This window comes from Helicoverpa armigera, chromosome 9 (assembly GCF_030705265.1).
Source record: "Helicoverpa armigera isolate CAAS_96S chromosome 9, ASM3070526v1, whole genome shotgun sequence".
Classification (NCBI taxonomy): domain Eukaryota; kingdom Metazoa; phylum Arthropoda; class Insecta; order Lepidoptera; family Noctuidae; genus Helicoverpa; species Helicoverpa armigera.
In genome coordinates, this window is record NC_087128.1 from 9,855,438 (window position 1) to 9,880,768 (window position 25,331).

Sequence of the window (25,331 nt, forward strand, 5' to 3'; positions counted from 1 at the left end):
ATTTTTTGAATGACTCTAAATTAATTTATGAATTGAGAAATTAGAAAATAAAACCACATATTGAACAAGATTTTAAATTATAAATTGTAGTAGATTAATACAATATCAAACTAAGCAGATGCAAATCATTTATTTCAGTTTACCATACCATACAATTTCATCCATATATCAAACAATTTACAAACTGTTTATTTACCATGATTCATTACAATTCAATAATTGTAAGTAAATATAATTAGTGTTATAAAGCTACATTTAAACAATTAACATTAGTCACTCAGTATTGGTTGTTATTTCCTGTAATTGGATGCTAACAATATAATTGCAGTTCACTTCGACACCAATTGCTTTCAGTAAATTGTAAATTGTGATAGAGAATTAAATAATAAAAATTCAACAGGATCGTCAGAAAGACATTTTTCTGATGGCCTCTAATTCCACAATCTAGTATACCTACCCATACTAATAACCAAACAACTTCCCTAGTATGAAAAAATATTTCAGTTTTAGGTCATTTGAAAGAAGGCAATTATTATATATTTATACAGGTGTGTCATTATTCCATAGGGCAATGTTCATTCATGCATCATTTACAATATCTACTGTATTTGCAAATTCAATAATAAATATAATTGACCATATGTAGAACCTTTGACTCCTTTTCCACTGGTGATGGTTTTCTTGTGTCCTTTGAAACATTGTACACGTAAATATATCCCTGTGAAAGCTTCTACCTGTGGTTTTGCCAAAGACTTCTTAGGCACTGTTTTACACAACCATATTCAAAACAATCCTTGACTTTCCTTCATTAACGTGTTACCCTATGGGGATTATTTTATAACTAATGGTTTTTACGATAAATGTTTTTTTTTAACCAGTAGTTTCTAACATATGTTCGACCACACAAACAACCAGATTACAAGATTACAATACAATGTAATTTTCTCATTACTTATGGGAAGTAATTTAATTGTCAATGTGAAGAAATAGTTATTCCTCTTGTTTCACTATTGTGTAATACTGAAATTAACATCAGTAACTTAAACTACTCGCTCAATATTGATGATGGGGAGGTGTTAATAAACTTATCAAACATGCGCTAGTGCTGAAAACATCCGGATGTGATAACAATTCCAGTAAATATAATTTTGTGACAAATGTTAGCATCACCTTCCAATATTTATTTTAGGAAGCTCAAAGTTATACCTACTTTGAAACAAAAATGACTTTTCAATTCGTATTAATTTAATTAAAGCTTTAAAATTTATTTATTATTCAAAGCAATCTCAAGAAATAAGATATGTGGATCGGCGCTCATCCCAACTTCAGAAGCTGATTTAAAGTATGATACGAGACCGCCTTTCCGCCTTTTCTATGGCAGTTACTTGTAGACGCAATAGAGGCTAATAGAACAATCCAGAAGTTCCCATAACATGTTAAACACACCTGAATGATATTACATATAAGGAGAATAAAGCAACTTTATCTGATCTCCACAAATGTGCTCCCATTACCATCTGTGCTAACTGGGAAGTAATAAAAACAATGCAAACTACTATTACCGAGCGAGTTTCAGAAATGATAAGTTTGAATGTGTATTTCATGTGTTCCGTGGCGTGCGTGATTAAGGGCGATAGTTAGTGCAGTGACGCAACGCGCGTATTTTCGGCGGCAATATAACGTATTTCGTCCATAACGGTCGTGCTGAAATGTGAACCGACGCAGCGCCGACAACTGCCCGAACTTCGCTATTAATTGAGCTATTAACTGCGAAAATTTATTCGTTACATACACAGATATTTAGTTCACACTTGTTTAGAAATAGTCCGTTTACGACTAACTTATAATTGACTTTTATTGCGCTTCCCGGTGTGCTTAAGTTAACATCTCCCAGAAAATCTCATAACAATTCAGGATGTCATCGTAAAACAGCATTTGGGCTTATACACCACTTCAAATACGTAGTCGTACTTAGGTATTGTCGTAATTTATTGAGTGTTCTTAGAATACATTCTTCTTTTGTCACTCCAAAGTGAATGGTCGCAGTTAATTATCCGCATCTGTCTTTCGTTTTCTCGAAATGTTTATTGAGTACTTGGTACTTACTCGCTGCTAAGAGATTTCGCATTTAATAATAATCTTAGCAATTCTAAGATTGAAGACCTATTAAATTCGTGATGTGTATCCATTCGTCATTTGGATACACGATAATGTTGAATGCTCCATTAAAAAGAAGTCAAAAAAGAGACGCCAATCTTCTGTTTTGTAATGTTCTCAGTTGGCTAGCAAGGTAGGCTCCAGACAGGAACTACCTAATTCAACTACGCAAGCTGATATCACAATTTTTAAAAGCATGTCGGTTATTAGCCCAGGGCCCCGATTCTCCTAAGTTAATAATGTCAAAATCGAATAGAAATCGAATCGCAATATGATCGTAATAGCAGTTTTAACCATATCGACATTCTGCTACTATTAAAAGACCAAACTTATTCGATTGACATTTGATTGGTGTGCGATTGGTCTGCTATTTTGATGATTTTGGTCTATACGGTAGTTTGCTGTACAATCATTTTGCAATCGTAAATCATTTGCAGACAAAATGATTCATTATTGAATGACAGAAAAGGATAAAAACGTTAATTTCAAAGAAAAAATAGCGGAATGCCACATACGCTTCAATCGTAATCGAGTCGGGATTGGATCTCAGTCGAATCGAGTCGAACGTCAATCGAAGGTCGCTTAAGTAAAATTAGGAGAATCGGGCCCCAGAACAGCTATTTATCATTGCTTGAATAGAAATGCAAACGCGATAATCATCTCTAGTTAACAGGAAGTATTCATTATTTCCAATAGCTATGTCTATATCTATAAGTACAGCCAATATTTGAAAAAGTACAAAGTACACTAAATAGGTATCCCAATAAGTAGGTCGAATTTAGTAAGTGTTATTTTCTCAACGTTGCTCTAATCACTGCGCTGGCCATCCATGACTGTTTTGGTTGCGATTCTTTTGTTTTCTCATCAGCCAGTCATCGGCAGTTTGCAATAATTGTCAAGGTCTTCTATAATTGTATAAGGAAAAGTTTTTTCATTGATCTTAGTGATCAATAAGTTCTTCACAATCCTTTTCGATGGAGAACGAGGCAAAATTGAGAAAAGGGAACATTACAATAAGTCATTAACATGTATTTAGGCTATTGAGTCCCCAACATCTGTATCTGCCATCTGGCACTTTAATCAAAGAACTAACGAGTATTTTTTGTCTAAAATGTAAGTGGGCCGTTATATTTGAATAGCATAATCTGGCAAGATAGCCAGAAAATGGGTCACTAGTACTATTAACATACTTTGTCACGTAGAAAAGCTGTGAATGAGCCCATTGGCAAATGCAAGCATAATTTACCCAGTTCGAGAAAGCGGATAGTTTCGAGATTGATGACTCTATCAGCTCAATAAAAGCTTCGACTGTGGGTCTATAACTTGCTCGCGGTACATTAATATTTACTGGGATTCGTGTAGTACTAAATTATAGATGTTTCCAAGCCTCGGGATGGATGTCGCAAGCAAAATGTGTGAGCATGTCGCCTCCAAGCAATTACATGCAACATTAGCGGTGAGACGCTAGATGTTACATCGCTGCAGCCATCAACGGGCAACGCAATTTGCTAGCAAAATATTTTGGTACAAACTTGTGCACTCAAAACAAGATTACCATGCTGTGCAATAACTTGCAGGAGCTTTAAATGATAATGTGTAGAGAACAAAGATAGTTTTCCAAGTACAAGCATAGGAACCAGTTTCATTTTACGTGTTTCAATATTGGATGGACAATAACCAGAGTCGGTGTGCGTTTATTGCAGTAGTATCGGTAGTATCGTGTTGCACACATAACAACTTTAAATGCTCCTTTGGAACAAGACATCGCTGACGTCAGCTATTCATGTTTCCATTTAACCTCTCGCCATTCGCCACGTTTGCCTACATTGACGAAGCGCAGCCAATTTCGAGGTCGTCAGTCATGGACGCCGCATTCTAGACCAAAGAGGATTTATATCTGACACTACGAGGCCTCGAGTTCAAAGCACTCAGTCAACTTGGCAAATACAGAAACTTAACACAAAAGTGCAATTTCTTCTAGGAAGCTATTCAAATATTATTTATCTTATAACTGTATAAAAATGTTCCATTGTTCCTAAATTAGGCTTGATTACAATTCAGGCGGTATGGGCGTGGGCGAACTGGGATTGTTTACAGAGTTCCTCGACTCCCAAAGGCGCCTTAACGACGGACGCACTTTCTACATGAGCACAAGTTTAAATCACGATATTGATATTATCTTTAACTGTTTTCCTTCTCTCGAAACGAATAAAGGCATGTAGTTTCTGCATAGCAACTGGTTTGACACTCATCCTCCCTTTTGTGCAGATAATATTTTTAGCACAATGACAACTTGATAAGTCGAAATGAAGAGATTATGAATGATACCGAGGCCTTGAACTAAAATTCGATATAGAATGGAGCAGCACGCCACTTTTCACCAAAAACATAGCATGAACGGGCATTTCGTGTCTTCGTATCATCAGTGTGTTCAGTTCATGACAAATGAAATTAATGGTTGTTTCAGGAAACTTTGTCTTTTGCATTTCTTCGAATAAAGCCCATTTTGATAGTGTCTCTTCTGATCAAAATGAATCACTCCTTTTTTGCCTTCGTTTTAGGAATTTTGTGAATATGTTTTTTTTTTTATTAATTGTGTTCATGTTTATACACAAGAATTCAACTGGCGTAGGTACAATAAGTAAAATCACGTGCTAGACGTAAATCCCCCTACATATACTATATTTAGGATAAGCCCCAAAAATGTCAGCCCTATGTCAACTTTGTTCACAATTTCACCGTTCTCCGCACTCAATTGCAAATCCCTTCTCGGACTCCTACTTTTTGCCTCGAACCACGACATTATTTGTACCTCTGTTGTTTGAAACAAAGAAATGTACAATATCTGAAGCAAATTCACGTTCGTGGCCGTGAAAACTTTTATAGGTTCTAACATTAGCTACAAAGAAAACTAACACGTACTAACCGTACTAACCAACTCCGATAAGCAGATGTAGCATAGTTTTACTACAAACCAATCACGTATTCATAATTGCCTTAGTACCTAATACCAGATTAAATACCAATATTTGCTGCCCCTAACGTGTAGATAATTGTGATAGCCTTGGTAGAATCCGATGTTTCTGAATATAGAAACATGAACTCGTATAAATCAACGCATGAGCATCAGCATAAATCGCGTTAATCTCGACGGACGGACGTCAAACATTAGTTTATTGATTACGAATCGAATATGCGCTCAAGTCATACATTGTTTGTAGTCGAATTACCATCTTCAAAGGCAATCTTCAGCAGATCGAACCAAGAATGACAATCAATGTGAATCTAAGCCCCATTGGGGATCTAAAATTGGAATCGAAGAGCATTAAAACCTTACAGTCAATTTTGCAGACCCGCTGCCGAAGCCAGAATATTAAGTTTACTCGGACGGCTTCACACTTCCTCGCTTCCAAACTTAATTAAGTTTTTAATAAACATGAAATAATACTACGTTTATTGATAGGCCGGTTTTGGAAGGCAATAAACACATTTTAACCCGGCCTTAATTGCTCAGAGCGTGATTAGTATAAATAGTAGCTCTTGACAATTGATTTAAAACACTCTTCCTACGATCTATCGGAACTCAAGAGGCTGCAAGATTGATGGTTCATTTGCAGCTTGCTTGATTTGAAAGTTTATCTGACGTGAATAGATCCGAGTTGTTTTGTTGTGTGTCTGTCGGCTGGAGAAGCAGGTATGTGCGGAACGTCGCCCGCTCGGTTATAATTAGCAGTCTTTTGACACTCTAGCACTTTCTACGGCAGTCTTCCTGGAAAATCTCTTCAGTTGACAGATGATAGACTGGATATTTTCACACCTATTCAGTTTTAATTGCAATTCCCGTATTGTTTTTCATAATATCTGCACGCCATCTCTTGGGATGTATATTTTGTTTTACTTTCGTATTACAAAATATTTGTAACACAAAGTTTTCCAGAATTTTCCCAAAAGATATTCGAGCTCAGATGCCAAATAATAACTAGTTTAGGATCCTATCAAAATCACCAAATTCCATCCTCGAGGTGCTGCACGCAGCTATCTATCTGTGCCTGATTCGATCTTATCATAAATATTTCTCATTCCGCGACACTGACTATTAGATCTTCAACATCATGTTCATACGTTTGATTTATCTTAACAGGCTTAAACCTAAATTAATTTCTAGAAAGATGATTAGACACACTAGCTTAAAGAGTGCGTGCTATTGAGCTACCAATCACAAAGTAAAGAGGTGTGAAAAAGTATGTTGACACAGTCCATTCAACTTCAATTTGTTAGGTTTACAATTCTTGTTATTATACCTATGTTAAGGTTATTAAGTTTGATTGAAGTTGAAAATGCTAAGGAAATTGGTATAGTATTAGATAGGTGCTCTTTAAGTAATGAATACAAGAAAATACACGTAAATCCCCGGAGAAGCTAGGAATACGACAAATTAACGATATAGCACCCGCTCGTTGACTAAATATTCCCAAGCAGTGTGTTATATCTTCCAGCATTAGACAATTTACGGAGAGAATTCGCTAGAGTTATTAGAGTAATTTAAAACAAATATTTCACAAGATCGCTTGAATTGGACCGAAATTTGTTTTGTGAGAGAACAAATAGCGAGTAAATTCAGCCTGCAGGTTGGCAAACTGGTTTGTTATGCCGTCGGCAGGCAAGATTGCATATTTTATTCCTAAGGTACCAGTAAGAACCTCTAACTTTTGGCCTAGTGTTACTTAAAAATAGAAAGCATTCTATTGTCTTATGTGGGAAAAACTGCGCAAAGTAAATTACTCCGGTAAACGCTTTCGCTACTCTGCTGGTATAGTTCCCTGTCAGAGAAGATGGCGACATTGAACATTATGTGACTTTAATACCATAAATCATTTTAATTCTACCTAAATTTTATACAGCGGAAACGCGTAGTCTTGTTGTATAAGACATTCCTGAGATAACAATAACTTTTGCTATCAAAACCGAAGTTGTGCTAACTCATTGACATATAACTATAGGGACAGGAAATGTCACGAAAAAAACGTGCACACCTACTGTCAGTCTGCAGTCGTAACTAAAATGGCTGCCATTACTAGGGTTGTACCGCTACCGGATTCAACAAATATCGATATTGTATTCTACTTAGAAGTATGTACGAGTCTTACTGGGTGCATAAAAATAACCGAGTATAAATAATCTCTTCGTCATAGAACTAACTATCACATTAACTTCACTGATACTAATAACCTCAACAACATCAACCAAATGGGAGGAGTCATTTCAGTAGGGTTATACCTTTGAAAAAAAAAAAAAAACAGGCAAAGTAATTATTTATTATTTCAAATAGCCCTATGAAAGTTCTTTCACGTCAGACTAGTTGCAGGGTGCCAAAGATTCGGTCCTATGAAGAAGAATCCGCAAGAAACGCCATAAGGAGATACTCTCTTAAAAAAAATACAATAATTTAAAATCGTTTTCAAGCTATTCATGAGAAAGTTATATAATGCAAATGGAGCTAATTATGTATTAATCGATTGTACAAAACAATTTTAGTGCTAAGAAAAAAATATTTATACAATTCGAAATCTATACTCGGTAACTAAGTTCTCAAGCAAATATTGCAACTTGCATTCCGATTTGCTCGTCTGTGCGGAAGCACTGCCGTGCCCGTGGTCGCCGTAGAAGCATCATGTGAAAATAAAAAGGCAAAACATATTATTTTCAATAAAATATGTCTTTAAAATCCTGAATTTTATAATACGCCTTTTTAATCAAAATGTTTTTAACTGATGTTTTGTTGAAAATAATACACAACTCTGAGGGCTCAGTGTCTTAGGGACAGTAAGTTCTGATGTTAAAATTTGTAAAAGCAGACTTATTAAATGGATATTATATCGATACTATTATGACAACTGCACAGCACTATGCCAATATAACATGCTATTGTAAACAACATTTATTTCTAAATATAGGTTTTTATACAGAAATAAACCAAAATATAAGTACTTTCACCATCAATTCATGTTCCCGTAACATATTTTTTATAAAATGTGAATTATTTTATGTAGTTTCTAGCAAAAATAGGTTCCTAACCTGTGTAAAGACAATCCAGCTTGATTTTGGTGCTTCCTAGCACCACACTTCACAATACAACACATAGGCATATTCGTTGATTATTTCACTATTGAAATAGTAAAGTCTTAAAAGTAAACACGAGTGATATTCTATAAAATAGCAAAAATAAGTCACGAAGAGCACCTATTTGACAGCACAACTACCATGACATATATGGCCAGATATGGCACGCAGAAGGATTTCAAAAGTAAATGTCACCATTTTACGCAATCACAAAAATATTGTTGTCCCTGTTTTCAAATACACTTATCTGCTTAGAAAGAGTGAGACAGAACTATGTTGCATAGTTTGTTTCATATTTATATAACTATAGATACGTCAATATCAAAACGGCGCCTCCTTATAATTCTAAGCTCGATGTGCTAACTATACCCCGCGCGGCCAATGATGATCCCTATGACAGTTTGGTAGCGCTTAACATTGTAGTGACGTCCTGTCACAACAAATCCTTTACAGGCCCATAAAAAATTCGAAAAAATCATAATTGTGTACATTTTTTAATAATGAAAATGAGTATTAAGAAATTATTACGTAATGTTCGAAAATAATGGAAAAAAACTCAATGCAAATGTACATGGTACGTGCTGCAAAAGTTACGTCGCCAAGCTGTTATCGAAAAAAAGGGACACATCGATAAACAAAATATCGATAATTTGTAGGAAAAAATTTACAAATGCTTTGAGTAAAAAAAAACATAGTATAATCTGAATCTGACATGACTGAATTTAAAAAAAACGGTAGGTCTGTGTCCTCCTTTAAATATTTTTCCATAAAGCTGGAAATTATGAATTCTTTAAAATTAAAATTAAATTCAAAAAGAATTCTAAAAATTCTTCTCTTTAAATTGAGCAATTTTAATAGAAATTAATGTACAGTATAATAAAATATAATAAAGCCGTTAAATGACCCGGCTGAATGACATGACCTTTGCCTACCAGAATTTTATCGAAGTTTCGCATCACTATTACTACTGTCAGTTGAAACGTCATACGGATCATGATTCGCCGCGCGGGGTATAAACTAACTTAACTGATTGAACAGAGTTTGCTGGACGAGCTAGTTTAGATAAGTCATATTTAAACCTGACGAAAACACAATACTGGATAATGATTTATTCAAAAACTTTATTAATAACGAAAGTTTTCAGACGGTCCGAAGTTGAGCATAGTTAGATGTTTATTCCAATACCACAGAATTTTAAAGCGATAATTTAATTAAAATTCGGAGTTTGTTTTCAAAATAAACAATGTCGTCATGTGGTGGTTAGATCAGCAACTGAAACGTTTCCTCAATGGCAGGAAGATGCGTATGGCATAAACACGTTCGCGTATATCCGCACTGTTTAATTGGCGCAGTCTCCGCCCGCACTGATTGCGCATCAAACTGCACAGTGAAAGCCAACTGATACATTTACTAATGACTCGTTGTTCTAATCACTCTGAGAATATTTGAATATCATTCCAACTACATACATAATGTATACCTCGCGTACGTAAGACACCTTTGTCTTCCTTTCAAGACAAAACTCCTTAATTAATACCACAGGCAAATTGAAAAATATTAATAACCAACTTTATAGTTTACATTTAATTAACCGTTGCGGATGTAATGCAAAAAGTATTTATTAACATCCAATGCAACGAAGAGATTTTATCTTTGCTGGAATTATAGACTGAGAGCTCTATGTAATTGAGTGTAATACGAATACTATTCATACGCGGAACAAGATATTTTTTATTGTGAACTTTCACCTACACAATGGAAGCTTTGTAACAAAGCATGTAATAGCTAAAAATTGATTTTTTTATCCCACGTGAGAAGAATCTACCGTCTTAGTCCCATTTGTACGTGTGCACGTGTTCACGTAATATCGAAGAAGTAGAGTTATCTATGGGAATTTATGTATTGGGTTATGTATGAAAGTTACTTATTAGTAATCGCAATTACTTTTTACGTTATCTTTGTTGTAAGAAAAAATCAGTTGCATGCTCTAGTAGCGCATTTACGACACTACCTCGTCCAACAACCTATGCATATGCTCGTTGTTTCGATATAATACAAGTAACGCGTTATTTTGGTGTCACGGACTACGCTGCGTGCAACGCGCTGACCTCTCAATGCGGTGTACGCAGGCTCCGCCGCAGACCTCAAATCTGGGTCATTCGACCGCCGGCGCCACCCGAAAATGTCGCTCAAAATATTCAATCTCCATTCCCGAACACTTCTTAGCAGACGAAGCCACGTAGGCGTGAAACTGTCAAAATGTAATCATCTCTCAACATAGAATGTTTCCTTTCCTTCTGTTTCCGGGTTCTAAAGTATTCTTAGTTTCCCCAGAATTGCGCAAACAGCCGTAATGTGCGAATATAGGTCTTACATTCAGTCACGTTGCGTTGCGTTACAAGTTAGATCATATGAGATTTATATGTGATTGATTGTGCTCTACTAAATATCATATTGCATTTGCATCGAATGCGGCGCGAATTCGTCACTAAGTCACAATGCGTTCATTTACTTGCGCCTTAGCAATTTCCTGTCATGTGCCACGTGTTCCCCGGCGTCAGTTACTCACTATCCTTATTCATTTTATATTTTTGTTGTTGGCCGTTTTATGTTTCCTTTTACCAAAACAAGTGACTTAAAGCTCTAATGATTACTCATTGTAGAAAATAATCTTTATTCATTAGTATGTATGCTCTCTTATCGAGTGTTTAGAATTCTGTCATCATTATAAAACTCGCACTTTTGGGCCAATTAATTATTGGTAACTTATCAAAAGCATTGATCGCGGTTTTAAGCATACTTAATTAAATTAACCTCGAAATAATTTGTAGTTACAAAGGAACATGAAAGCTCGAATAAGAGCAGGTTTGGCACTTTCCAATGGAGTGTGTGCAACAAAAGGAAACCAGAGCAGGCTTTACGAAAGATCACCTGATTGGTTCCAGCGCAGTAAATTATTCTACGTAAGCTATATGAGAAGTTGTTTACAAAAATGATATTAATTCTAATTTAACGGAAATCAACTATGAGAAAATATACATGTCTGCAAAAACAGTTTATTATGAAAGGAAAATAAACGAGCAAGTTTATCAGCCTACATGTGGACCGACGTTCAATCTAGATACGGCCCGTCAAACGTCCGGGTAAAATTAGCTTGGGGCTTGAGCTTACTCTTTTCGCTGTATCGCTATCGGTTTAAACCAATAAATAAGATTCTGATAACATAATCTGCATTGTAGAATATACCTATTCTACATTTTCAAGGGCTGATTACTAAACTGTGGTTCACTTCGAATATTTGGTGAACTTTTAACAATGTTTTAAAATGTTATGATAATCGTTTCATATTATTTAGCTTCATTTTTCCCTGTAATAAATAGATCTAAAGATGAATTTCCTTTATCCGAGTCTAGATACAAAACGTAGTTGCAGTCTAATTCTCTTTTGGTTGCATCGCTAGTTCAGCAGTAACCATGCAGTCACGTTCACCCTCGCGTCTGCGCTGGACGCGTGCGTTGTGGTTCTTACTTCATCTAATGTTTATAGTTTTTCCGCTGTTCACTTCATGTTCTAAAGGACTTGATCAGATCGTGCTACTCTGACTGTGACTTTGTTTATGAAGTGCAAACCGGATTTTGGACTGAACATTGGTTGTTTCCTTTCTGTTGGATGTCGTGTAAGTACTAAGTTTATTTGTATTCCAGCGTCTACTGCTTGGGCTTTATTGCGGATATGAATTTTATTTTTATGATAAACTTAGCTTGATTTTTTATCTTGATCTATACTCTTTATTTCTGTATGTTAATGTTCGTGTATCGAGATACATAATATGATAGGTTTGCAATATCTAATAGTTGGCATAGCCGGCGCGAGCCGACGTGCGGCGCCCGTTTTGAGACCGGTTCGAAAGTGAGTGTTTTGTTGACGAAACCGGATCGGTTAATAATTACAAACATAATGGAAGCATGCATCTGCTGCACAATGTTTTCCTACACTTCGCTAAACATGCAAAATGTATGTAACAAAAGAACAACAAAGCAGTTCAGGAGATCAACTTGATCCAAAGATGTTAGATTTGTTTGATGAAATTCGAAGGCTCACTTTGTTCTTCGGGTTCCTGTCTCCTCAGCGGTATTCTAAAGGATTCTTCAAATTTCCAATATTGTAAAATTCATTCACATTTTCATTACCTTCGTACTCTGAAATTGTGTGTTCAAGGAAAATATAGATAAAAGAGCTCGTGCTTAGCATAAGGTCTTTTTTGTGAGCCTGCAAAACCTCTAGAACACTTTTTTGGTAGTGAACAGACTTGTTTATTTTTACAGCACGTAAGTAGTTTGTAAATGAATAAACTCAACATCGGCGATCGGGCGTCGAACCCGTTAGATCGTTTTTAGAGCGACGACCTTGTAAGACTTAGCTTAGATTAGTTTAGATCTAAGGGACTTGCTTCCCTTTGATTGAGAACCCTTATAAACCCTGGGGCTTTGCATGCTCTCAACTGTATAAAGGAAAGAGAACTGGAAAATAATAGAATATAATTACAGTCATTGCCAAAAAAATGATCAAACTTAGCAGTAAATATTCCAAAAGCCATATTGAGTGATGACGCCATCCATTTTACCTCCAGCGAGTCTAGATTTAGATCCGTACAATTTTTTGTTGAGTACATGATGTATTGTTAAAATTAATTGCTTTGAAATACGTAGGCGATTTGCTAAATAAATTCGAAGAGCTGTCTTGTATTTAGTTTTTTAATGTATCATATTTTATTATGATCGTAAAAGCGAAAAATATATTCTTCTTTTGTTGGTATCGCTGGTTTCCGCAAGCGTTTTCCTCACAATTTCCCGTAGCGAGTGTTCTCATCGTTCTGTGGCCTATTTTCCATTGAAGTAGTGTCGCGTCTAGGGTAACACAGACGACGCCGGAGAGTCTGACGCTTGTTCCACACTTACGAGGCTCGTCAGCGACCACACTTGCCTCAATGCCATATTTTAAAATGTCATGATGCCATGCATACTTAAGATTGAAAGTCTTGTCACGAGCTTTCAAGTTTCTACAATAATATGTGAACGGAATAGATCAACCTACGTTTCTGAACAAACATTGTTAAAAGTTTCTGCATAGTACACCTATTTACTCATTGCGTCGTCTGGCCAACCATTAACTGGCCTTATGATAATAATTTATTAGGACGTGCATAATACAGAAGTTATATGTACCATTATTCTTTTGTCCGTCTGGTTCATTGTCTGGGCTTTGTGAGAGTTGCAGCAATGTTCATTATAATAATGAATGTTGCCTCCGTTAATATTTTCTAAGTGTACCAAGAAAATATTTGCATCATCCACTAAGTGCTTGTTTGATGAATAGTGTATCGGTTCCTACTTGCACTGGAATAGTGCCAACTCTTCGATGATGTCAGACTAGGTCTATATTTTTGCAGTAAATATTTTTTCGATTTGGTAGCGTTATCGTTTCAAAGTCAGGAACTTTATTTGTTTTCGAGTGTGTATTTTGGTGCAGCATCTCGTTTTCCAGACGTACGGAACGGATATGTTTATCGTCTAGTTATAGGAGTTTAATCGTAAAATCGCAGCGGTTGGCTGTCGAACTTTGTGCGTGTTTACTTTGCGTGGAACGCGTTTTCTTTATGTATAAACCTTTTTTAGTTTCCTTCTTTGACTTGACTACCTAAATATTATACCGATTTATCCATCACGCGACAGCAAATAGTAGGCGCCGGATCGTCGCGACTATGTAAGGTTTTTGCGAAAACTTGTCTTACCTCAATAGGTTATTGTTACGCGACCTTTTATGTCGAACCTCATGGGAGCATCCATTTTAGGTAACCTTTATTCCATAACAAAGGCACAGGTCGGTTATTCATGGATGATATTTATGGGTCTATTAGTTTCTATTTCATAGAATGGTTGGTTGCTTTCGTGTATCCATATATCAATTACTACTTAGGAGTTCAACCTGCGTAAATTAACCATGACGCCAATCTAATTTAGCCATTTTCAATTGTTTTTCGTTTGTCACAGTATAATGTGAGTGATAAAGACGTGACAAGCCGACTGAATCGTTTCCCCGTCACCCACACTTTCCCGGATGTAGTCGACTATTTTGCGCCTTTGGCACTTCCATTGTATGCACTCCTCGTAACCGCCAATCTTTGTGATTGCTTGTGATGTAACGTTTAACGAGCTAAGGTGACCAATGGCAATTTTCTGTAAATAAACATCGGGACAAAAACATTAACAGTATTGCACATGAACGGTCAGTAATAACGGGAGATTCAGTATATTCAGTAATGACTGCTTACACTTTTGTAAAGAATAAGCAAGAAAATACAATTGTGTAATCGAATACAGCATGGAGCAACCGTCTGCAGAAAAAGAATATAAGAAATGTTGATCAATATGCGGACTTGGTCGCGGCACGATGCAAAACAAAGGAGCAACGAACTTGGAGGAAGAGTCCTTGCCATAAACGCTTCTCTAGCACCATAACCGAACAGACGACAAGTGATTCACTAACAGATTCTATTTCGGGTTTTGATTACTGCAGGAACTGTTACATCACTACTATTAATGGCTACTGTAATCACTATCAGGTAGTAGACAGCCAAATAAAGTTTCATTCATGATTAGGTCAATTAAAACAGCGGTAGACCAATTCCTAAAGCGCCCTAAAATAGGCAACCGAAATGTACGGCGAAAGCTTGGATAGCTCGATGAAATAGATGGGCAGAAATTAACCAAACATCTAATAAATCCGGCCACTATATCAGACAATTTGCTCTCCTTAGCGTGATAAATGAAACTATATTTCTCATAATTTATGTCGAGCATAAGCTTGCTGTAGCAGTCTTCTATTACTGAACCTACAAATAAAAAGATAAGTTTTTATAGTTTGTTTTATAACGGTACCACATATAAAAACTTTGTACTTTAGACTACAGTTAGGGCTATAGGGTCACGATTCATGTGTGTGTTATGCATAAAATTACACGTTTGATCCCTGTAGAGGGGAGCCTGGTAATTTATACAGAACATACCTAATAGAGGTTGAATTACTTGAACCTTAGTTGATATCCCTTGGATATTGAAAAATGGTTGGGATTTTTAGGGAACTTGGACACGCGAATTCTAACTTTCTGAATCGTTGTACTTAAATTGACGCTAACTTGAATATTGATTTACAACTTTGCCAATCTCTTTAAGATTTTGAATTCTACTTCTAATTCACTAAAGATATCTTCTAGTTAAACATTCCCTTCCAACAGGACTGTTTTCTGTTTAATATTTTATCTGGGGTCACACGTGTTTTGTCCTGGTTGTGTACAAAAAACACGTGCTCTTGACTCAGCTGCCGTCCATCTATTTTGGTGCCGTCAAATGAGTTTTTCCCTTCCATGTGTTTATTAATTATGGTTTAACCGTTGTGTTTTATCAATTTATGCTATATTTTCCTAGTTTTTGTAGAACGTACCATAAAGTAGGTTTTTTGTAGGATAACTCTGAAATAAATGAAGTGGTCTGTGCATTAAACCTTATTAACCGATTGAAGTTAATAACATGTTCATTCTCATTATATTTATAACCCTAAATAGCCATAATCAAGTTGTTACTTTATTACGCAATGCTCAGTTCTAATTATTTTTCAACGGATCTGGCATTCATTATTTCGACTCAAACGGATCATTCGAGCGCGTGTTGATTACAAATGTATTAGTATTTATTAAAGCAATTTGACTTTCCTGTTATTGTGCGAGTACGTCATAATTTTATAAATAGTTCATTAAAGTCTGATTAGCACAACGGTTATTGAACGCCGTGATAATTTGTTCTGGAGCGCTGAAATCTTCGAACTAATTAATCGTGCTTGTACGAAATTTTATAAATACCTCTGAGAAAAAGACTGCTTTAAAGGATGAGATGTACATAATGATTACTTTAAGAAACAGTATTGATATTCTAGCTAGTGGTTAGATGTAATATGTACTACCCAATAAGCCCCTAAAACGGGCATCTCACAAAGCCCAAACAAGATGCCTGCAGAATCTACCAACAGCATCTGGATATCTGTTTCTAAATTCGCATCCAGTTTATAAGCTGGTAGTAAACAATTGGTCGCACGTGGTGATTTACGCTCTCTCGTACATATAATATATATCTAAGTGTTCGTAATGAATAGACATTCGCGTGTGGTCGGTGCCGGCTGCGGGTTGGCCTGGCGCTAACGGAAGTCGGTTGTTTAGCGAATCAGCCGACTTAGGGTGCTTTTGGACTGTATTGACGTATTTTTTTGAGTGTAGGTGTTGCGTGAACGTGTAGTGTCGTGTCTATTAGACTTAGGCAAGAGGTATATTTCACCTGATGCTGTTGCCAAGATGTGATTTTTTGTATTTCTTATTTTCCATTTCTGGACGAAGAGTGAGTCCCTTTTGTTTTCAAAGAGTTTTTGCGTTTATATTTAAATTTAAACACCTGAAAATGCAATTCACAAAATGTTTCTGTAAGTTTATTTTATATAAATAATTTATGTTTTTAAAAGTTTTTACTTGCTGTAAATTACATGGCGGTCTATGTGCAGATACCTTTATCGTATCGCACCGAGTGTATTTATGTACGCCAGCTTGGGAGACCGGCCTTCACCCGACCGTCAGCGGCCAGCGGCGATTATCCCATTACCAGCGACTTCACCGTCTAACCCCGTCATCAGTATAATAGGCCTAATAAGTACTAGATAAGTGGACTAGTGGTAATTGCCTATGTGAACAACTTTTAATTAGCCAGCTCGCTTTGATAAATAGCCAGTCAGCGAAACTAAACGCATGTTCAGGAATGGCAGCGTTAACTATGTCGATGGTCGGGAGTTGTGTTTTGAATTCAGACTTTGACAAATTAACGTTATTAATAATTATAACACCCAAAAGACTAAATTAATAATTCCTGTTCAGTGAACTCTATATCCAATGTTTCACGGCTGCCCTGCCTAACTAATATATGACTCTCATTCAACTTTATGGCAAATAGCTAGTTGAAATATTAAAGTCAGTTGTAAATCATCTCATAACACGACGCTTTTCAATATAGGGCGGCATGCGGAAGTGCAGCCACATCCAACATGTTCAAGCTTCGCCTTTTTAAAGTCCAGTCCAAACATGCCGAAATGAAATATCGGTAGATCTAATCCCGGTCGTATCCGACATCCCGTAATGTTCATGTTTTATTAGTTCCCGGACTCGCATGTCCTACTAACAACATAAGAGACAGCTCTAAGACAAAGTCCATTCAGCAAACTGTTTGTTTTGGCTACGTCCTTATAAGCAGTCCACTCCAAGAATGTTGTACACATCATGCTGTTTTTCCTTTTATATCGCGCGAATTCCTACGGATGACCGTTAAAATCGCTTGGGGCGTAATCGTAAAGTAATAACAAAACGTGTCGAGTGTAAAATTGCAATGGTGCACAAAATTACAACTACTCGTTATGCTGTGCCTAGGAGCAATGTGCAACCGGTCTTTCTCAGCTGACTCCAATAAATTGCTTGGAGTGATAATACATTCAATTGAGGTGATTGACCGAAAAGTAGAAACTTAGAGAACATAAGCTCTATGGCAGATGAAGATAGCTAACATTCGTTCGTATTGCGGACTTTTTACATCTGCAGTAGTAGCTTTTAATTTGATTATAGAGTTTTCTCATTTTCAAGTCGCAGACTTTTCATAGGTACATATATCTGAACATACAAGTGTCCCATCTTCAGGATTGGAACGCTAGGCACGCGACGAGACGGGAGATATAATTAGATTCACCCGTTCCTGTAAATCCTTCTCCTTTTGGAACGAACGTTTTGCTTATTGCAGTCAAACCGTTCATTCAGTACCTACTCGTGAAGAAATAAAGCGCTTAGAAATTACATTGGTTCTGCAACATTTCACATCAATTAACTAGCTTTGCCAATTACATTTTTTTTGCATTTTCAGTGTTTATGTTTACTACTTTTTGTGTGTGTTTGTAATTTTTAATCAAAGGTTATTACATTTTAGTGCTGCTTATTTATGTTGGGTGTTAAATTGTTTAGCGGCAATCTCACAAATTGCTTCTAATAAGGCCCTAACGTTATTGAGAGTTCCCTCAACTTGTTAAGTTTGAAGTTTCAATGGAATCATTCTCAATTTCAGCATTATTTAGAAGTTGTTTATACGTACTTCCACAATTCGCATACTAAAGGCTTCTTGGCTCAAGATGCCTGCCGTCGTTGAGAACCCTCGAGGTTACTAAGCGCCTCGGAAAAGGGAGGTTACGTAACCATTGTTGGTCTTAATAAGCGATCTTTTTGTAACCACCGCATTCATTAGAAGATAATGTCTTAGTTAATGTGTGCTGGTGACATTTAAGGTGAGTTTGTAAGTTCCAGTAAAAAATAAAATGTCATTGTAATTATCCTTACAACTTGATGTTAGAAAACTGATGTTTGTTATTAGGTCTCGTTAATTGTTTCTTCATTATAAACGCATTGCATTCCAGTTACTTTATGTTTATGATATTCCAAACGAACTATCAATAAAGGAAAAATATAGCAGGTATGCGGTGCTGATAGGAATAATAGGAAACTATTGCTTTTGTTGGCAAGCTAACAACTACTAGGCCGTGACTGTATTATTCATAGAAACTTATGCATTTTCAATTTTTCATCCGCTATTCTCCACTTAAAACTTTCAATTTGAAAAATGACTCGTAACCTCGCATCTCAGTAACCTAGTTTGGGGAATGTGTGCTTGTAACTGTCATGCTTTTTCCCTTAAGACGTTTGTGAACTAGAGAACTAACAGTTAACGTATGTAGAACCACGCAATCGTACAGTAGTACCGTTATTAGCTATAAATTTGAAGTGCATAAAGTAATTTCCCTTTATCGCGGGCACACCATGGCATTCCCGTGTGAAGTGACCACAATCTGGTGTATAATCAATAGACGATTGAACTCGATACCCGTGAACCTCGGTTCCGCACCGTGGTGCGAGGATCTGATTGCAACCGATGGCCAGGTCACTTCACACAATGACACGGATGCAGGCTCGCTACTGGACCAACGTCTGCATGTCGCGTGAACTGTTGTATCGAGTTCGTTCGCGAATCGACGCACTCGTTCCGCTTGCGTGGACCCAGTGACTCACTGGGGATTAGTTCTGTAACGAATACCATTATATTACTAACCACTCTCTGTCCAATAACCTAAATTAAACCAGACACAATCACACACTCATTCCTTCAATCTCAAGCTTTTCTGGCGTCTCACAATTTATCCTACAATTCTACTAATAAAAGTTTTTTTTTTGGATGACAGACATCGGTTAGTTAGACAGATTTATTGGTCTGGAACAAGATACAATATTTCTCAAACGGCATTAAAATATAATGTTACAGCCAAGATACTCGCAATGAACTCTACCATAGAGGTCATTGCGTTCTTAGACTTGCAACCGTACCTAATAAGGGTATCTTTAATGCAAGTTAATTACAAAATATGGTCGTTGGTTCTTGATATAAGTAATGTATATTAACACCATTCTTGGCAGATAGACCTGATGTAAAATTTCTAAGTATTTAAAATACAAAACGTTCTATTAACACAGATGTTCACCGTTATATAAAGTGGGACTGTTAATTAGCTTCTGTAATAACTGTTATCAAATGTGTTTCTTACATCACGATTGAGAATGCTCATGTGCATCTGCATTAAATTTCTTTGTTCCGTACTCCCAATTTGGGTCCTCCCATTTTTGTTTTACAAAACTCGTATTAATAATTTAGAAGCTCCATTTAATCTCGTTTTTGCCTATTTATTGTTCTTTTCTATGATAAATGCATCGTATATCACGTATGTAAAAGCTTTATCGCCTTTATTAGCCATGCGATGAATTAATTTGCATCATATTGACTGTTGGTTACTATAGAACGTGTTTGTTTGAGCTTCCACGTGTGTTTTTATTTTTTGTATTGCATTCCATAACTCTCTTCTGCAATTTGACCTTATTTCGGGTCCGGTTTAACACCTTACGTGTAGGCAAGGTCGTACTGGATGATCACGAGTAGACTGCCATCTACGGCACTCGTCTCACCAGTCGAGAATCAAAGCGCACAACCATATGGCCGGCTCACCGGTCAAGGGCATCGATCACTCCCAGAGCACTTGAGGACTTCAAAGGAAAATTATCAGCTTTGATAAATATTGCTTCGTGTAAACGCTGTGACCCAGATTGCCAATAAAACTGCCAATGAAACTGCGTTAAGTGGCGCACAGAGCACTCATTCTTGATCGTTAAACAGTTACGTATTTAACTTCATTATGGTATTTTTATGAGGTCTTTTGTAAAGCAACCTTAAGAAATTGCTTCACAATTTCACGGGCTCCAAATTTTTCAGATTTGTTGTTATTCTTTCAATCTTGTTTGCGCGCTGGAAACCAATTTGTGATTGATTTGAAATCGACACAGCTGTCTTCTCACACCGGTGATTCGATTTCCCGCTCATTAACGGGATCAATAAGCTCAAAGGTACGCAAAATCGAAATTAAATCGTGTCATGCTGAGCCCTCGATGGCTGCGATAGGCTAGGAAAATTAAATTACCGGCTAACGTTATTTGCGTAGGTTCGACTGGACAGGATATTGCTGTCTGAACAACTTAATGGACTTGTTTTAACACTGATTTTAGTTAACAGCTTTATTCAAGCCAACGAATTTCAAAGGCAAAACCACCTACGAAGTCGTGGTCTTGGAAAATTTTCCTTGATGTTTGTCCGTCTGTTTTACAGGTATCGGCAGATAGTGGTATTAAATTGTACATAATTTGAGTAACAATTAAGTACGTTGGCTACATTATATTAGATTTTATTTAGTAACTTGTGTACAATAAATTCGAGTGATTTTGTTCGTATTGACACGAGAAGATTGGAACTTTTTCTTACAGTTCTGCGTGTCTTCGTATATTTCTTGTCAATTATAATAACAACGTAAATTTCACACATTAGAGAAAACTGTACAACTTTCTAAACGACTTATTTAGATATTCAAGCTGTTTTCTGTATAAGTGTAGTTTTGTTCAATGTATATTCCCACGGGTTGTATTTATTTGGTTTAATGTCTTTATTTTTATTTACGTACCTATACCAAAACGAATTCATGCCTCTATTTTAAGATTATTTTATAATTTGGCTATGATTAGGCTTTTGTAATGTGGGAATAGTTAATGAACAGAATATATTTTTTTCAGAACATTAGATAGATAGACAATTTATATTTCTAAAATGTAGTCCACTTCCAGTCGAAAATAATACTCGTAAATGTTAGAAGAACAATGTAATTTAAAGTGCTTTATGCAACTCGTTTACATAATCATGATTCGTTTCAAGATCATGTAAATGTTTGCAAATAAGCTAGCGGCAAATCTATTGTTGCATCTTCCGAGATGTTTCTGCGCGTACGATCAATCCTTGCTCATTGTGCTGCACGCTGCACGCAATTGAATCGTCCATGCACAACAGATTGCCAATTTAAGATCATTACGACTTCAATAGAATTACACTTTACATAACAAGGACATCATTTAACCGTTTAACTAAAAAAAAAAAACAGTTTATAAAATTTAAAAATGAAGCTCAACTTTATTCTGAAACTTTCTGTACTCAATATTGACTGCTTTCCGCAACTTTTTCGCTTAATATTCATCGTGACATTAAAATGTCACAAAAGTTAATCGTTTCACTTGAAGACTTTGGAAAGCTGCACGGTTTTATCTACATCGATTAATAAGGGATTCAAGCATCGTCTACTTCGTCATTCCTTGCTATCTTGATGCGAATACTTGTTTTTCTTCGAATTCGTCGTCCACAGCTGCAAGCTCGATAATCTAGTGTGGGGCGTGCAATTATAATGATGCTATGTTGTGTCTGCCTTCAGCGTGTTTAAAAATGGTAATAGAGAAAGGCACATGTGTATTGTTGGGTTTTTAACATAGCCATCGGCTCCATGTGGTGACGCGCGGCGCGCCCCTCCGGTCGTCGGCATTGCTCGCCAGTGTATTTGGTAGTTCCATCCGCGCCCGTCTCGGATATTGACGTGTTTACGATAAGATTTTCCTCCAAAGTTGCTTTCAGTGAACTACTTGAAACTTCACTGTGGAACTGTTGTGCAATTGTTTGTTTGTTTAAGACTGTTTGCCTTGATTGCTTAGCTGATAGTCTGGACAGAACTGTTTCTGTTCTATAAACTTTCAGGTGAGTTTTGGTTTTAATGTTTCAGAAATATTTAAAATCAAGCTCTCTCACAACTTAAACTTTATACAATTTCGGAAAGTTTCTCCTACTTAATCATCATGGATTTGAGACAACATTTCTTTATTTTCCAATAAGTATCTAATATTTGACACCGAATTTTATGTTATCAGATAAGATGCGATTATCAACGTCGGACCATTTAATTTGAATAGATACATATTCATAACATGTTTCAAGGACGTCCAATGTTATAATAAGTTGATGCATAACTTTATAACAAAAAAATATGGCGAAAAATATTCTTAGTGGTTTGAATGAATCGTTTCAACATACATGTTTTCGATGCAATAATAAAAATAAAATTGATAGTGTTTATATAAACTTGATTTCGTGGAGGTCACGTGTATCTGCATACGAAGCACAAGGATAATATTTGTGCAACTTCACGCTTTATTACAAATCATTATAAATATCCCACAGTAATTACAATCATGCACGTTTAACTTGAAGTATTACCTTATTGTTTTATGCAACATAAAAATAACATTTTATTTATCTTTACTGCAAAGTGTCATATGGCAGAGTAACATATTCGTGTCGTAAACCAGACATTTCCCGAAAAAATCAATGGGAGTTAGCAATTTAGCATTCCCAGTGTGTTGAAAGCGAGGGTGACTAACTTAGGGGAATCGGTGTTTATAGGGACAATAAAATTGTTGGCTAGGACAACATTGACGTTGTTCCCAGATTACGCTATTGTTTGAACTCGGCACGCCATGATTTCATCGATACCTATACAACCTTCACCTTGTCTCAGACTTTATGCAATTGTGTACTTTGTTTATGGTTCTGCGGTATCCGTGACTGCGGTTCTTTTAAACTGTTGAAAAAGAACTTCGAAATATGAAGTCACGAATATTTGAAAAAGAGTTAGCAATAAATAGGTCTAATTCAAAAGTCAGGTTTTGCAAATTGGATGAGTAATTGGAAAGCTAAATGCAATTCAAATATTATTCACCCTTCAAACACAAACTTGAAAATGAACTCTTGCCTGAATACAGACTTATTCCCAATACACATTTTTTCTTGTTTTGCAGTCACATGTTCGAATTGAAGTTATGTTGTTTTGTTTTAGCTCGCAGTCGACAGCCAGACTAATTCATTTTAATTCCACTATTAGAGTTTATTAAATGAAGGCTGCATTATTATTTAGTGTTGATCATTTAAATAAGATTAAAATTAAAATTTTATTACGTTGACATTTAGATTATTTTTACTTGTTTGCAGAATTATTATAATCCAAGATTAGTTGTTTTAATGTCATATTCAAATATATTTTTTTTAAATATTAATGGGTAAAAATTACAATTAATTGCCAAGGTCGTTCCTTACAATAGTGTCATGTTTATAGGGACAATATCAAATTCTATAATGTTAATGTCATGGGGGTCGGGAAATGACACGGGTCTTAATAAAGGGCAGATAGGGGGTCGACACACACGCACAAAATTGTGATTTATTTGGTACAACTACATCTGTATATGGGCCTTTTCTCATAGATACAATCAATGATAGTGTAGCTGGCAATAAATAGAACAAAAATATGTTGATAATTCGTGTTACAACAACACGCAATGAATGGTACGATTAACCGATAAATAGCTTTAATACTCTTCAGAATCTAGATAACAAATCCATCAATATAAACTACCGCTATTATTGATATCAAAAAGAAAGTTGACTGAAATTAATTTATGTAAAAGTCTGCATTTCACTCTACAAGGATTTCATATTGAGCTTTCTGCTTTGTTTGCGAGTCACGTCACAACTTTAAAAGGTTTTCAGGGAAACTTATAAATGGACCGCTTGACAGGCATCAAATGTTTGAACACTTGCGTGAAAAAAGTATAACATCCATTATTGATAGGTGCTTGTAACCTTACTTTATAGGTAACACATGTTTTCCATGACCTAATTGAATAAGAATGATTAACATTGTTTCATCATCCTTTCCTCCGTATAATTCAAGTTGTATGAAATCTCTTAGCATCCGCATATCACCTTGTTTCGCCCCGTCTTCTCTCACTGCCGTGAAAGTCAGGCGACAGTGGCTAAGCCTAAAACCAGTAACTTGCTTGAAAGACAAGGCAAGTCCGGTATAGCTCGACCAGTTCCCTGGAAAGTGGAAACTGACAATAGATGGAAATCTTCGGAAAAAATTAATCTTTTTAAGGCAAGTTTCCTAAAGGCCGACAATGAGAATTTTCAATGCATGTTTGCGGATTAATGGGCATTCGTAATGATTGTTTTAGACTGGAATCTATAAATCTAGAATAGATGTGAAAAAAATCCAAGCATTCTATCCTTTGTACGTTATCCTTTTGTAATAAGTCAGATATTCATGATGATAATATAATGTGACTAGGCTGGCACTACACCGTGCCCTGTGTTTCCGGTCCCGCCCTGTCTGATCCGCTAATGGCAATGCGAAAGGGTAACGACAATCGACCCATTGTTGCGTACAGGAGTACACTTGTTTTCATAACTCACATATTTTATCAACCCGCGGTACTAGATAGTAACGTATACAACAATATGTTATACGTGACAGTGACGTGAGTTATATTTATACGTGATAGTGACCAAAACAAATATTTGTTTACTTGTGCTATCAATGACACCTAAACCATCCTGCATTATTGCAATAATCTTTCTTGTACTCAGAAACATAACGGACCGTATAAAACAAAATAAAGCAAC

General features: G+C 36.1%; 1 protein-coding gene and 1 long non-coding RNA gene across 5 annotated transcripts in view; one reads left to right on the forward strand and one right to left on the reverse strand.

Moving 5' to 3' along the window:
* Window positions 1-25,331, forward strand: part of Corn (cornetto) — a 43,136-nt gene that overhangs the window by 419 nt on the left and 17,386 nt on the right. The window contains exon 1 of one of the 4 annotated variants that reach the window (XM_021329342.3): window positions 11,749-11,953. The exons of 1 other annotated variant lie outside the window; for it this stretch is intronic. The gene's annotated coding sequence lies outside the window, so the exon portion shown is untranslated. Of the gene's footprint in view, window positions 1-11,748; window positions 11,954-16,505; window positions 16,722-22,328; window positions 22,572-25,331 lie in introns of those variants that run through there. 2 more of the 4 variants (XM_064036284.1, XM_021329340.3) reach the window with 2 other exon arrangements.
* Window positions 7,453-8,641, reverse strand: LOC135117338 (uncharacterized). Its single transcript, XR_010276820.1, has 2 exons — window positions 8,233-8,641; window positions 7,453-7,797 (listed from the first exon to the last, which is right to left on the reverse strand). It is a non-coding gene; the product is annotated as an uncharacterized LOC135117338 (long non-coding RNA).